Here is a 14315-nt window from a genome sequence, read left to right as displayed (position 1 = left end):
AGCTGAATGCTGGCACGCTGTGTTGCGCTTTGTTGAGCTAAAGATACAAATACAATTATCTAAATTAGCTTTATTTTCAAATGCTTGTGTGGTGCGACTGCTCTTGTTCTTTCTGATCACTGGACATCTGATCACTGGATTCAAAGTCCAGAGTGCTAACCATTACACCATGGAACCACAGCTAGTGTTAGCTGATCATGATCATGTCATTGATGGAGCCAAACCGTCTCCACTTCTTATATGGTGAATGTGTGCTTCTGTGTTTTTTTTTCTTTTGCAAGAAAATGTAAAATGTTTACTTCTCCTACGATACAGATACAGACGTTTCAGAGAACAACTGCAGAGGTGACTTTCTGCTTAGTTGAGGTGATGACGAGGAACTCCACTGAGAGTGAAGCACTGCTGGGGTTTGGATGCAGGATGTCCTGTTTACAAGACAGACTCTACTCTCAGACTCTCTTTGAAAATCTGAGTATCCGGTTCCAGAACAGCTGATCTTAGTTGGTTCATGTTCACGTTGAGTTGCACGTGTGCACAACCTCTATAAAAAGCCATCATCAATGGAGATCCAGTTATTTCAACCCAGTGAAATTGGGGAGGTCTGAAAGCAGGCCCATGGAGAGGATGAGCATGTTTCGCCGAAAATGTAACAGCTGCAGTAGCAAAGGAGAAACAGCATGAGAAGAAATTACTACCTGAGTCAACGTGTTGGATGTACTCTTCGATTGATTTTACATTTAACTTTAAGAGATCGTAGTTTACAGTTATAAATATAAATGGGGATAAAATCAGATTTTCATTTCATTTCAAAACTCTCGAGTGGTGAATGCACAACTTCCTGAACTTGTTTTCAGAATTGCTCCTTTTCTTTCAGCTCACTTCTAAAATTAATTTTATTTTACATTTTCTTGCTGAAGATAAAGCAGAGAGGAGGCTTCATCAGACACTTTGCATGCAGTCATGCATGTTCAGAGTTCAGAGTGCTAACCATTACACCATGTAACCAGGCAGGTGTGTGTGTTCATGCAGATGTGAAAGGAATTTTAGTCTTTTAAAAGTGTGGGCGGTCAAAAGTTGACCAAAATACCTTTGTCCCCAAAGAAAAAGGACATCTTTTTACCATTTTCCGCTCCAAACATTTGGACACAGCTTTCCATCTGAGCTGCAGAAAGAACAAGAACAGTAACCACACAAGCATTTCAAAATAAAAGCCAATTTAGATTATTTTATTTCTCCACTTCTCCAAAGTCCCACAATGAAGGTGGTTATTAATATTTTTTGTTTTCATTGAGGGGAAGTTAAAACAGAGCAGGAACACTAAATAATGGGCGGGGGGTGAAAACGACAGGAGGGTTAAAGAGCAGTGTTAATGGGCAAAAACAAGCAGAACTGTCGCAGAACCTCCAGCAGAAGTGGAGGTTTCCAGCCGAAATAGCTCAGTTGGGAGAGCGTTAGACTGAAGATCTAAAGGTCCCTGGTTCAATCCCGGGTTTCGGCATCGAAGGTGGTACCTGAGTGAGGTTCAAGCTCTGTTTTTTTTTTTTTTTTTTTAACCTACATTTCCAATATTCTCCCTCCTCTTTCAACCACACCATGAAATATTGTGAGGGTGGATGCGTCACGCTGACTGGACACACAAGAACACAACAAGAACACAACACACAACATTGAAATGAACCTGTTTAAGTCAGAGAACCTTTCCTTAGTTCTTATTCTATACAAATGTATGTTAGTGTGGCCGAGCGGTCCAAGGCGCTGGATTTAGGCTCCAGTCTCTTCAGAGGCGTGGGTTCGAATCCCACCACTGCCAGTAGCCCAAGCTGTGCATAATGTGATATGATCTTACATCCAGCCGCTACTGTCACTGGGAGTTTCCAAAGTGGGGACTGAGCTGAAGATACAGATAAAACAATCAAAATTGGCTTTCTTTTGAAATGCGTCCATGGTTGTTCTTGTTTTTTCTGTAGCAAAAAGTTAAGTCATTGTTTGAAGAAACAATGCCTGGTATAAAAGGCTTTCATGTTGGAGACATAGAATCTGTGATGTGTTACACTAAGTGACTTTAACTCCATAATTAAAAAACAACAAACCCGGGATTGAAACAGGGACCTTTAAACCTTCAATCTAACGCTCCCCCAAATGAGCTATTTCAGCACAGCAAACAGTAGAAATGACTTCTCATTATTTCTTCCATGACCTGGAAGTGGAACTAAAGGTGTGTCCCTATCACCGGCCTTGATAATGATAACTGAGCACCAGTGAGTGCTCTCCTCCTCTTAGAGTCCTAACAACAGCACTCAGCTGTGTCTCGCCCCAAATGGGAAACTTGGTCCATAGAAGGAAGTAAACATTGTTGGCAGGATTCGAACCTGCGCGGGGAAACCCCAACGGATTTCTAGTCCATCGCCTTAACCACTCGGCCACAACAACCATGCAGAGCAATGCTCCTGTGACTCAGCATTTTCCAGCCTGGATAGTTTTCTACTCAAAGGACAGGGCACCTTCTTGTTGTGAGGAAGCACAGCTTTCAACCTTTGTGGAAGCGACACATTTGTGAGGAGCACAAGCGTTGACTGACACAGACGTGGTTTTAGAAAAAAAAAACTGCAGAGAAACTGGCAGTACTGATGCTGAGCTGCTTAAAGTGTCTGTCTTATAAACAGGACATCCTGCATCCAAACCCAGCAGAGCTTCACTCTCAGTGGAGTTCCTGCTCATCACTTCCTGTATTACAGCTTTTGCTTGCAGTTTCTGGACAAGTTGCTGTGTTGAGCAGATGGTGATTGCCCTTTTTTGACACAAGACAAATTTTGGTCAGAGTCGTGATGGTCAGTCAATGATATTGGCAACATAACATGAAGGGCTCGTCCGGGATTTGCTGAGTTAGATGTAACAAACTTAAGTTTCCAATGAGGACTCTGCTCACCATGTCTCTTCAACGTGCTGCAGCTGTCACATTCATGCAGCTTGTGTAGAAACACATCTGGTTTGTGATATTTCTTCATATGATAGTGAGGTAAAATGTGTGCAGTGGGATGTGTGTGTATCCAGCAGGACTGACAGCTTCATGTGGGATTCTCACAGAGATGATTCAAACCTGATCACAGTGATCAGTATGGATATACAGTATGTTTGCTGTCAGTGGAGGAAACTCTCAGACAGGACTAATAGTCATGTTTGGGATGTTCCTGGATTTGAGTTGAATGAGTGTAAATTCTCTCTGATTTTAACACACGTTCACACATCCACCTCTATTCAGACATGGAGTTTACATATTGTTTGGAATTCTAATGTGGATGTCACAGACAGCATTTTTTGTCAACACTTGTTATTTTAATTCATGTTAAAACCCAAGAAGCAACATATTTGATTGGGTATGAGTCAGAACTCATCCACCTTCAGACTGGACATCTTCTGACTGTAGAACTGGAGCTTTTTATACATCTCACTGCAGCACAATAAAGTCCTCTGTGAGTATTGTGTGTCCCACAGTGTACATGACATCTGAGCAGCAATACTTCCACCTGCTGGAGATTTATTGTTACTACAGCTGTAAAATAAATCTATCAGAACATGAACTCAGTCTGTAGAATCCAGAAGATTAATGACACACTTTGTCCTGCTGTTATGGAATCAAATCCTACTTTAGGTTTTCTATATGTTAAACTGATAAACACTGTTGGGGATCAAACAGAAAAGGACAAACGTATTAAAGAAGATTTTTCTTTTCGTTTAATTATATAAAACCCACAGATCCAGAAGAGACTGCAAGCACCCCTAGCTGTGAGCAGAGTGGCGCAGCGGAACCGTGCTGGGCCCATAACCCAGAGGTCGATGGATCGAAACCATCCTCTGCTACTCTAACACACTGGATACCTCAACATGACACATGAGTTTAACTTCATCAGCATTGATTATCAGAAAAACATGCAGAATGTCACTTTCTCCATTAATGTGTAAAATTTTCACTGTGCTGCTTGTGACTCAGTGATGCTGCTGAATCCTCTTAAAGTGTGTCTTTCCGCCCCGAAAGTAACACAATCAAATTGTGAACTGGAATTGCTTACATTTCTGTCATCTTTTTTTTTTTTTTTTTTTTTTTACAATTACAGTTTTTCACAATTCACAATTTCAAATATAAAATGCACTTTAATTATTTTATTTGCTTCAAAAATGTCAAAAGTATAAGCGTCAATGTGAATCATCTTGTTTTTACATGATTACCAATTTTTAAACGACTGCACATAAACCAGGGTTAGTGTTCGGAACCAGCCTTCTCTGTGTTGTTCTCTTGAGACTTTTGTCTGTCATAACAATAGAGAATCGTTGTGTTTTGATAAGCTGTTAACTCGCAGAGTGCGGCTGCATGACTCTCGTCCAGGCAGGGACCAACATTTACCAGATTTTCTCCGAAACCGCAAAACTTCATTTGAAACTTCAGGATGTGTTAGAAAACAAAATCACCTATTATATCATTACAGATATGACACAGGAAATGATAATCACAATGTTTAAATCTAAATGTTCACAGCTCAGACAAATTTACTTTTCGGTCTCAAAAACAATTTTCCGGCTATAACTTCCTGGAAGTGTGACGTCATTTGATGCGTCTACATTTATCCGATTAGGAGTGTTATATTTGTCCCATGTTACTTTGGTATCGGCTCTCCCCGAAGTATTACTGCCATGTTTGAGATGAAATAACTTCACTGACGCTTTAAAATGATCGCGGTACTGATGCTAATCCCGTTAGCCGGTCTATGGCGTTTTCCATTGTATGTTAGCATTAAACGGACATAACGGATTTTATGTTAAGATAAAATGATGGCAGTAATTCTGGTTAAAATGACTTTGAATGCTATTTTAAATATGTGTGTGGTCAGTCATTTGTGTTTTATACTGTTAATGACGAAGATACTCTTTCATTGTATTATTCTCACTTTTGGTCGAAAAAAGGCGAGTCCAGTCGAGGAGAGCCGAATCTTCAGAGAATCCGTGCAGACAGGGGGGTTATTTTGATGGACACACCATGAGGCCAATCACATGAGAGGACAAACTGATGTTTTCACAATAATATTCAGCTGGTAAACTGACATAGATATGAAGTTTTACAGGTGACCAAGAAGAGACGTTTTCTTTGCTCTACAACGTAACTTTGTGAAAATAACATGTCTGTGGTTGTTTTCTGATCCCTCCTTCGTTTCTTCATGTCTTCTGTTTGTGTCTCTCTCTCGGAGTGATGTTGTTACTGAAGCCGACTCTGACCCCTCACTGAGCGGGTCGGTGCGGAGAAACACTCCGTTACCTCCGACAGCTGAGCGGTATCGCTTCTCGGCCTTTTGGCTAAGATCAAGTGTAGTATCTGTTCTTATCAGTTTAATATCTGATACGTCCCCTACCCGGGGACCATATATTAAATAGATTTTTGGAACAGGGAGATGGAATAGGGGCTTGCTCCGTCCACTCCACGCATCGACCTGGTATTGCAGTATCTCCAGGAACGGTGCACTCCCTCTGTGTGTTCAATACAAGTCCTGTTCAGCTCAACATCACCTTAAACACATGATGTTGTCTTCATGTGTGTAATGCTGAGTGTACAGAGTGTTCATGTTCAGTTTATGGTTTTAGAATCAGTGATGCATTCATGTAGAAACATCAGTTTAATGTTGCTGATTTCATCAGGTTATATTCTGCTGACCAGACTGAATCAATAAAGTTTTGTTTCAACACGTCATCGTTTAAATGTTGGTTGTATTTTGCATTTGTCAGCTGAATCCACAGAGTGACTGAAATGATGAAGTAAATCCAGGAAAGGAAAAACATTTGGCTCTGAATCTCAATGTAGATTTGAACAAAGAGCTCCAGCTGAAGAAAACAATGCTGTCTGTTTCCAGATGATGAAGAACTCAGTTCTCAGTTGATGCTCAGTTATCTCCATCTAGTGGACAGATGGTAGAAGTTGATTCCTGAAAAGAGGAAGTGACTTTTCCTCAGATCAAACTGTTGAAGGAGAACGAGCAGCTTCTTCCTCACTGACTCACTCAACCTCTGTCTCCTGGGTTTGGATTTAGGTCTGGGTCTGGGTCTGGGTCTAAGACCAGGTGGGCCTGCTCAGAGTCTGTGTGTTGGATGTGAGCTGCTGAAATCTCTGAACACCATGAGTAACTGCAGTGAAAATACAAATATGCACTGAAAACGTGCATCGCAGCTTCTGTCAGAAGTTGTTAGTTGTGTTGTGTTAGTTGTAACCAATGAACCATGACACAATTGAACATCATCTGTTTTGCTTCATCTGCTTTTTAGTGTCCAGGACACAGAGGAAGAGGATGTCTCCACATGCACACTTGTTCTTGATGTTTTCACTCACTGTTTAAAAAAAATAAAATAATACAATTTAATTCATCCAAGTGTGATCTTTTGTTGCTCTGTAATATCTTCGATTCACATTTTCTGTATGGCTTAGTCTTAAAATTATAATGGTTGTATGGTCAGCTCCTGCCTCATCAGAAAAAGTGGGATGGACACTAAACGCTGAATGGACTGTTGCTACTCTGCTTTCTCCATCACTATCAGACCACGAGTAAGTCAATAGGAATTACAAGCAAAATCAAGGAAATCCAATAATCCATCTACGCAAAAAAGAGCATTTGAATCATCAAAATATTTCCCCAGCTGACACAAACGTGATGCTTTACCTCCAAAACTTATTTAAGTAATTCTTATGTAGAGCTTTCAGTTGTCACCCCACCACCCCAAATGTAAAACTGACATTTACGAATATGGAATAATGCAATAACAGCCAACATTTTATTTATATTTAGCATGCAATGTCTCAGTCTCTGCTGTCTGTTCCACAGAAGAACATGACAGTTCAGCGGGCTGACATGAACCACGTGACCACCCCGCAGTGAGATCAGGGAGTGTCGGGACTCTTCTCTCTGGGACACTGGATCATGTCAGAAACTCTGAAACACTCTGAACTTCTTTAAAACACGGTGGATTTACTGATATGAAAGTGTCCAGCAGTCCATGATGGATTATTATAGAAAGACATCAGCTTTAATGAAATACATTGTTGCTTATAAGCACAGAAATTTAAATATTCATCTGTAAAACTTAAGATGTTGCCGAATAAATTATGCCAGTTGTGTGATGATGTCATGTATCACTTTCCTTACTGAGGAGTGACAGCAGAGGAACAAAGGAGGAGCTTGTGTTTGAACCTGTGTGAGAAAAACAGAAAAACAGACTGTTTAGCAATGCTGGGGATTGCACCAAAGGATTCATACATGGAAAGCACACATTCTACCACTGAGCTACATTCTCTGCATGGTGTGGCAGCTTCAGCTAACCAGATAGCTTCTGAGCTCCTGCGACAGCTAAAACAGCGATCTGTCTGATGAAACCTTTTGGATGAGATGAGCCCGTTGATAATGCTTACTGAAAAATACTTTAAACATGAGCTCTGTGTCACATTCATGCAGCTTATGTAGAAACAGTTCATTCCATCAGAATGAACCTTCACCTGTCACAGTGTGTTAGAAGCCCTGTGGGTGGCCACACAGGGGATGTAGCTCAGTGGGAGAGCGCATGCTTTGCATGTATGAGGCCCCGGGTTCAATCCCCGGCATCTCCAGCATTTATAATGAAGTGTAGGAAATCCTGACCTGCTCCATATTGTCCTGCTTACTCACTCAAACAAATTACTGACAACACACATACGTATGTGTGAAAGACAAACTGCTGGCCGCTGATCTAAAGCATATTTTTTACGTCATCCAGTGTTCACCCAGCCCCTCATCCACTCTGAATGGACGCAAAATGGTACCGTTTGTTTGTGCTGTAAATTTTTTTATTTGTTCTGCTGCAGTTTTATCGATGTTAGACATTTTAATTTCTGGTGATGAAGTCACTCAGCCCCCCATGTTCTCCGAATGGACCCAAAGTGCAGTTGTCACCAAATTTATCAAACAGTAATGTCAGATGTTTAAAAGAAACATTATTCTTAATTGAGCTCTTCATTCTGGATATGATTAATTTAACTTTATCTTTGGGTTATGAACCCCAGACTCCCCAACTTACTGTATTGGATATCCTTCTTTCTGGTTAAGCTCCCTGTGCTACTTTGTTCTGAAAATCCGATCTCAGTATCCTGTCTGCAGAAGTCTGATATCATAATCGTGAAAACTTAACTTTCTCCCCCAACCTGTCAATGATCTGGAGATCTTCATGTCTCCTTCTGGGACAGCTTCAACTTTGGTTGAGGAGGTGAAACCAAGCAAAGATCCAGATAGCAGATACCAGGTCCATCCACAGCTAATGATCAGCTGAAAGCTAAAGGAAACAGTCAAAGCTGCATACACAACAACAGTCCTGCTTCTGTTTCCCAAAAGGCTCCAAAGCCCACTCAGGGACCTGCTGTGTTTAGTTCACTTGTTGCTGTATCTCCAACAAAGAGCTAAAGTGTTGTGGAGAATGTGGGCATCGATCCCACTACCTCTCACATGCTAAGCAAGCGCTCTACCATTTGATCTAACTCCCCTGTACTGGCATGCAAGCTAAGCTTTGAGAAAAGGCCCCTTTAACAACCTCTGCGTTCACCATCAACAGGTTTCAAAGATATTTAGAAATCATTCACGGCCTTAGAGGCAGATATTTAGGATAACTCTAGCTGGAATAGCAGGCTACAACAAGTTGAATTCAAGCTGAGTTGAATGGCTCAGAATGGCTGAGCGGTCTCGTGGAAGACTGGGATTTCCTGAATGTTAGAAACTCAGTGCTGCTTGCAGTATAAAACACAGCTGCACAGTGATACAACAGTGGTCACCTCCTGTCTGTAAACTCATCACCATGCTGGATGATGCCGATGAAAGGAAAGACCTCCTCCTCCTCCTTCCACATGAGGACAAAAATAAGAATTACTACAGACAAGTACAATTATTTTTATCATTATTAGTTTAGTAATTATTAATTATTTCACCGGAACCATGAAATAATATGAGAGTTTGGATGCTGCACACCGCACCCATTCCAACATGATTTCATCGCATTTTTTGACACTTCTTTGGTGCCCATATGTGTCCCAGTGGCCTAATGGATAAGGCACTCGCCTTCTAAGCCAGGGATTGTGGGTTCTAGTCCCATCTGGGGTGGAAGCATGCTGGGCGCATAACCCAGAGGTCTATGGATCGAAAACATCCTCTGCTAACAGCTTGTTAGCAGTCATGATCCACTATGTTGGTTAAGATTTATGTTGCATTGGCCAGAAAATTGAACCCAGGCCTCCCACCTGGCAGGGGAGAATTCTACAGATGAACCACCAATGATGACTGACCACCACTACACCATCAAAAGACTTGAACACTTGTTGACGCTTTCTTTCCTCAGACATGCTTTTAGAAACATGACAGCTAACCCTAAGCTGATCACAGAGAGTCTCTTGAACGGCTCTTTAATATGAACGATGGGAACCAAGTCACACTTTCGGGCCCCCCTCCTTTTTTTATTAGTGCCTCGGATCCCTCTGTGCCATCAAATAAAATTTTAGGAAGGATAAAAAAGTAAGACATAAAAGGTGAACTGTGATGGCAGGAATCATGGTGTGAACACAGTCGTGCAACTCTTCAGGGAAATACACAGAACAGTCTGTCTTTTCTGGACATGTTTGGTGTGTAGCACAACACAACTACACAGCTCAGCTACTTGTTGACTGACAAAAACAACAGCAAGCCATATCTGAGGCTCTAACTCAGATATTCTACAGTTATTCCTTTCTACATAAATGCTTCTCTTTGGGGTTGTCCTGCTCAGAAATTCAGTAAAAATTATGATGATTTGCAATTTCAAATAGATTTCTTCAGATCAGCTGCAACAACACAACCCTGATCCCTAATCACTGCAGTTAACAGTCCTCTCGCCATATGCTAATGGTCCTCATGAATTTAAGAGGATCGTTGTCTGTTCCTGATGGACTAAATGTGTTCGTCATTACAAACCATTACCAAGACCATTGAAACCGCCCAAACAAAGTAGGCAGGCAGCTGTGGGAGTGGTTTCATTCAGGTATAAGATAAATTCAGGTAAAAGCCTGAAAGGGAGTCCATTGGAACGATGACACAACTGGAAAGTTGCTGCAAAGCCTCTTGAGGAGAAGATCCTAAGTGAGGTAAAAATGAAAGCTTAATGTGACTTAGCCAATTCAATTGCTGTCTTTTTCCACTTTCAGTGTTAATTGACAAAAACAACAGTAAGTCTTGGAGCCACGTTTTCTTCAGATCTAACTCGGATCACTCCAATCAGAGACACTCATGAAGTCTTTGTGCATAAGTGCTTCTCTTTGGGGTTGTCCTGGTTGGAAATTGGACAAAAAAGATGAGGAATGCAATTCCTTCTTTTCTTCAATCACCAGGACAACAAGTTTTATCAATTAATCAATTGGGGGCAAAGAAAGTAGTTTGAAAGTCACAAATGTTACCTTAACTTGAGCACTGACTTGACTGTTGAATTCAGTAAGTGCTACTTGTTGGAGCAGTGCTGACTGACAAAGACAACAACTTCTTCTTAGAATGCAACAATGATCATTTCAAATAAAAAGACGGAAGACTTCCTTTTCTACAAGTGCTTCTCTTTGGGGTTGTCCTGGATGGAATTTGAACAAAAATTAACACATTTCGTCAGATCAGCTGAATTATTGCATTTGTCACCAACGTCTCCCCAAATGAATCACAGACCGTTCTGATAGCAGTAAGTGCTATTTTTGGGGTAGTGTTGGTGATTCCAGAGGTCAATCACAAGTCAGCAAGTTTTAGCAATGATATGGAGGGTGGGGGGTTAAGAAAGTAGTTAGAAAGTCACAAATGTTACCTTAAAGGGCGTATTGCAGGTTAAGGACCACATTGAATCAATGTTTAGAAAAATAATATAGGAAATGTTTTGATAAAGTGTCTCATACGGATAATATCCGTATATTTGCTGCACACAAACAGGACAGACGGTCTTTTGTCCCTCAGCTGGAAAGTGAAGGAGGTAAAATGTCCACAGCAGAAGTCCTGCGGGGTTTTGTCACCGACAGACTCGCCGCCGCCTCCCGGGAGATCTTAGCGGCCGTGGACAGAATGGTAGCCGGATATGAGGAGGAGGCTTCGGGCTTCAGGCAGGAGATCGACCGGCAGAGGAGCCAGCTGGAGCTGCTGCAGCCCCGAGTCCTGATCCACAAAACGGGTCGGTTGTTTTTATGAGTGAGAAAGGCTGAGGACTGTATTTGGCAGATGTAGAATGAAGCAGCTGGAGGAATAACTGTGTTCATATTGTAGCTAATAAAGAGGATTCCTTATTGAATCGTTTCCTCCAGATGTTCAGCAGCTGATGGTGAAAAAAGAGGTTCCTACTGAGTTCACCTCCAGTCCGGATCCGGAGGATTCAGAGAGTCCAGTCCTTAAACAGGAACAGGAGGAGGACCAGGTACCAGGACTGGAGGAGACCAGGAACCCTGTGAGGCCGTTTCAGGAGAAGAGTGAGGATGAAGAGATGAATGAGTCAGGCACTTTTCATCTCCCTGTGAACAAAAGTTACAATGACAGACGATACCAACACCAGCTGGGCTGAAATGAGAAACATCACAGTCAGCCTTTTCAGACCCAGGTAGGTTTGGAGGTCTACCAGGTCCAATTCTCTCCAGATGTCCCCAAACACACACTTCCCCTTCAGGATGAAGGCAGCATCAAGCAGCAGAGGTTTCTGTAAAATGGACACAGTTTAGTCCGTTCACCTGTTATACACAGGTGCCTAACCACTAAGGGACTTGAACCCTCAGTCTTCTGATCCGAAGTCAGACGCACCATGGAACCAGAAGGGGTTGTCCTGATCAGCCTGTTCAGTCTCTGTGTGTCTCCCTTTTTGTTGCTGTCTGCTTTAGTTTAGTTTATTTGCACATTAGAAGCACACTGATAAAGACTTCATGATAAAACACTGTGCAGGGGAAGTTAGAAGTCAGAAAAGGTTTATGGGAATACTAAAAGCATCAGAGTTTTCATTTTCACATGGTTAGACTTTATTATTCATCAGTGAATTCAAACCCTTGAGGTTAGAAGTCAGAAAAGATTTATGGAAATTTTGATGACGTCACTGTCGTAAAGGAAGTGTGTCCCTCGCCTGTAATCCAAGTTACCGGGAGGCTGAGGCTGGAGGAGCGTTTGAGCTCAGGAGCTCTGGGCTGCAGCGGACTATGTCGATCGGGTGTCCGCACTAAGTTCGGTATCGATATGGTGCTCCGGGGGGAGCCCGGGACAGACTAACATGGAAATGGTGTCATTACAATCGTAACAATGCCACGCTGAAGAGTAAATATCTTCTTCTTGAAGAAGTACTTCAGCATCATGTACCATCTTAGTAGTTTTGGAAAGTAAGTCACCCGAGCGTCGAGACTGTGCTCATGTGCCATCTGAGGGAAAACTTGGCCAAGTCCACAACACTCTTGCATTGATTGCTTGTTCCACTATGTCTGCATTGGGTTTATCGCAATGTCTAGTCGGAGAAACAACAAGGTAAAGGTTTCTGCATCACTGTTCAGTCAGATCAACAGCAGGCTGCCATCCACAGTTCATCACTTTGATTTTCATTCCTTCTTCAAATCTTTAATTTTATCATATGATATGTTTCGCTGGGTTTCAACTCCCTAACGCTTTTAGCTACAGAAAGAACAAAAGCAGTCGCACCGCTAATACTCTGCTAATAAAAGCAGATTTAGATTATTTTATTTGTATCTTTAGCTCAGATGTTGGTCCCCACTTCAGTAACTCAAAGTGATGGTAGCCACTGGTGGAACACTATATTCATAAGAGCTTTAGATTTAAATAAACACTTCAAGATTATACTGTAGAGTGCAAAGCTTGGCAGTGGTGGGATTCGAACCCACGCCTCTGAAGAGACTGGAGCCTAAATCCAGCGCCTTGGACCGCTCGGCCACACTACCACATGTCAGTCCTAGCTTGCCTGCAATAATGCAACATGTTTCTGACCCCTGAAAGTTGCATCAAAATGTTTGGAGCAGAGAATGGCAGAAAGATGTCCTTGAAACGTCCTGGACACGCAAACAATCAGCGTGCAGCATCCAACCTCACAAACTCTCAAGTCCAGCTTCTTTGTCTCTTGGTGTATAGTGAGTCTATAGTCTATAATGTGAACCACTAAAGGGAAGAAGCTGCATCACCTGAACAGAGACTTGAACCCTGGACCCTCAGATTAAAAGTCTGATGCTCTACCGACTGAGCTACTCAGGCTTCTGATTGGTGCATAATTCAGATGAAATTAAATTAATTATTTCATAACCCAGAGGTCGATGGATCGAAACCATCCTCTGCTATTTATACATACTGTAACCCAAAAGTAGTTTGTTTCTACAACATCTGACCTGAGCAACAAGGCTCTTTGACCAACTACTTTACAAGACACTACAAATAACACAACCAGCCAACCTCACACAGCTCCATATCATAAGGGTTAGCTCTCCTGACGACTGCAAGGCAACAGCTGGGCTTGTAAGCAAATGAGATGCTGATTCTGTGATGTCACAAAGGTTTTAATGACATCACAGAGATCAAAGGCTCCTCCCATTTTTTCTCATGACCTCCACCATAGAGTGCTCACTGTTGAGGCTCAAAAGGCAATCATGGTGCTGCCATCACTTCCTGTGTTACAGCTTTTGCTTGCAGTCTCTGGACTAGAGAAACAGCAGTCAGTTGTGAGCCTGCTGTGTTGAGCAGATGGTGATTGCTCTTTTTTAACAGAAGACAAACTTTGGTAAGAGTCATGATGGTGAGGCACTGCATGATCAATGTAACACTAAGGGCGTTAGACAGAAGATCTAAAGGTCCCTGGTTCAATCCCGGGTTTCGGCATCAAAGGTACCTGAGTGAGGTGCAAGCTCAGGTTTCTTTGACCTACATTTCCAATGTTCTCCCTCCTCTTTCAACCCCACCATGAAATATTGTGAGGTTGGATGCGTCACGCTGACTGGTTGTGTGTCCAAAAGGCTGTCAAACACATCTTTCTTCCATTTTCTCCTCCAAACATTTGTACACAGTTTTGAGATTTCCCATAATGTCATTTAATAAATATCTGCCTTTGAAGCAATCAAACATGACGAGGTGGCCGAGTGGTTAAGGCGATGGACTGCTAATCCATTGTGCTCTGCACGCGTGGGTTCGAATCCCATCCTCGTCGGTGGTTGCTTTAGTCTAAGTTACAGCCTGCTATTCCACCTAAAATTATCTATCCAGTCAGAATTATCCTCAAGGTCAGCTGGTTAGAGCTGAGCC

General features: G+C 42.1%; 8 non-coding genes across 8 annotated transcripts; 5 read left to right on the top strand and 3 right to left on the bottom strand.

Annotated features, from left to right (window-relative positions):
* Positions 1 to 1425: 1425 nt before the first annotated feature.
* trnaf-gaa (transfer RNA phenylalanine (anticodon GAA)) lies at positions 1426 to 1498 on the top strand. The gene has a single exon. It is a non-coding gene; the product is annotated as a tRNA-Phe (tRNA).
* A 230-nt stretch (positions 1499 to 1728) lies between these two features.
* Positions 1729 to 1810, top strand: trnal-uag (transfer RNA leucine (anticodon UAG)). The gene has a single exon. It is a non-coding gene; the product is annotated as a tRNA-Leu (tRNA).
* Positions 1811 to 2348: 538 nt separating this feature from the next.
* On the bottom strand, positions 2349 to 2430 carry trnas-aga (transfer RNA serine (anticodon AGA)). Its single transcript has one exon. It is a non-coding gene; the product is annotated as a tRNA-Ser (tRNA).
* Positions 2431 to 5323: 2893 nt separating this feature from the next.
* LOC115058552 (U2 spliceosomal RNA) lies at positions 5324 to 5514 on the top strand. Its single transcript, XR_003842109.1, has one exon. It is a non-coding gene; the product is annotated as a U2 spliceosomal RNA (small nuclear RNA).
* Positions 5515 to 7564: 2050 nt separating this feature from the next.
* trnaa-ugc (transfer RNA alanine (anticodon UGC)) lies at positions 7565 to 7636 on the top strand. The gene has a single exon. It is a non-coding gene; the product is annotated as a tRNA-Ala (tRNA).
* A 5252-nt stretch (positions 7637 to 12888) lies between these two features.
* trnal-uag (transfer RNA leucine (anticodon UAG)) lies at positions 12889 to 12970 on the bottom strand. The gene has a single exon. It is a non-coding gene; the product is annotated as a tRNA-Leu (tRNA).
* Positions 12971 to 13204: 234 nt separating this feature from the next.
* On the bottom strand, positions 13205 to 13277 carry trnak-uuu (transfer RNA lysine (anticodon UUU)). The gene has a single exon. It is a non-coding gene; the product is annotated as a tRNA-Lys (tRNA).
* Positions 13278 to 14138: 861 nt separating this feature from the next.
* trnas-gcu (transfer RNA serine (anticodon GCU)) lies at positions 14139 to 14220 on the top strand. Its single transcript has one exon. It is a non-coding gene; the product is annotated as a tRNA-Ser (tRNA).
* The last annotated feature ends 95 nt before the right edge of the window (positions 14221 to 14315 follow it).

This window comes from Echeneis naucrates, chromosome 2 (genome assembly GCF_900963305.1).
Source record: "Echeneis naucrates chromosome 2, fEcheNa1.1, whole genome shotgun sequence".
NCBI classification, from domain to species: domain Eukaryota; kingdom Metazoa; phylum Chordata; class Actinopteri; order Carangiformes; family Echeneidae; genus Echeneis; species Echeneis naucrates.
This window is presented reverse-complemented; position numbering and strand designations above follow the sequence as displayed.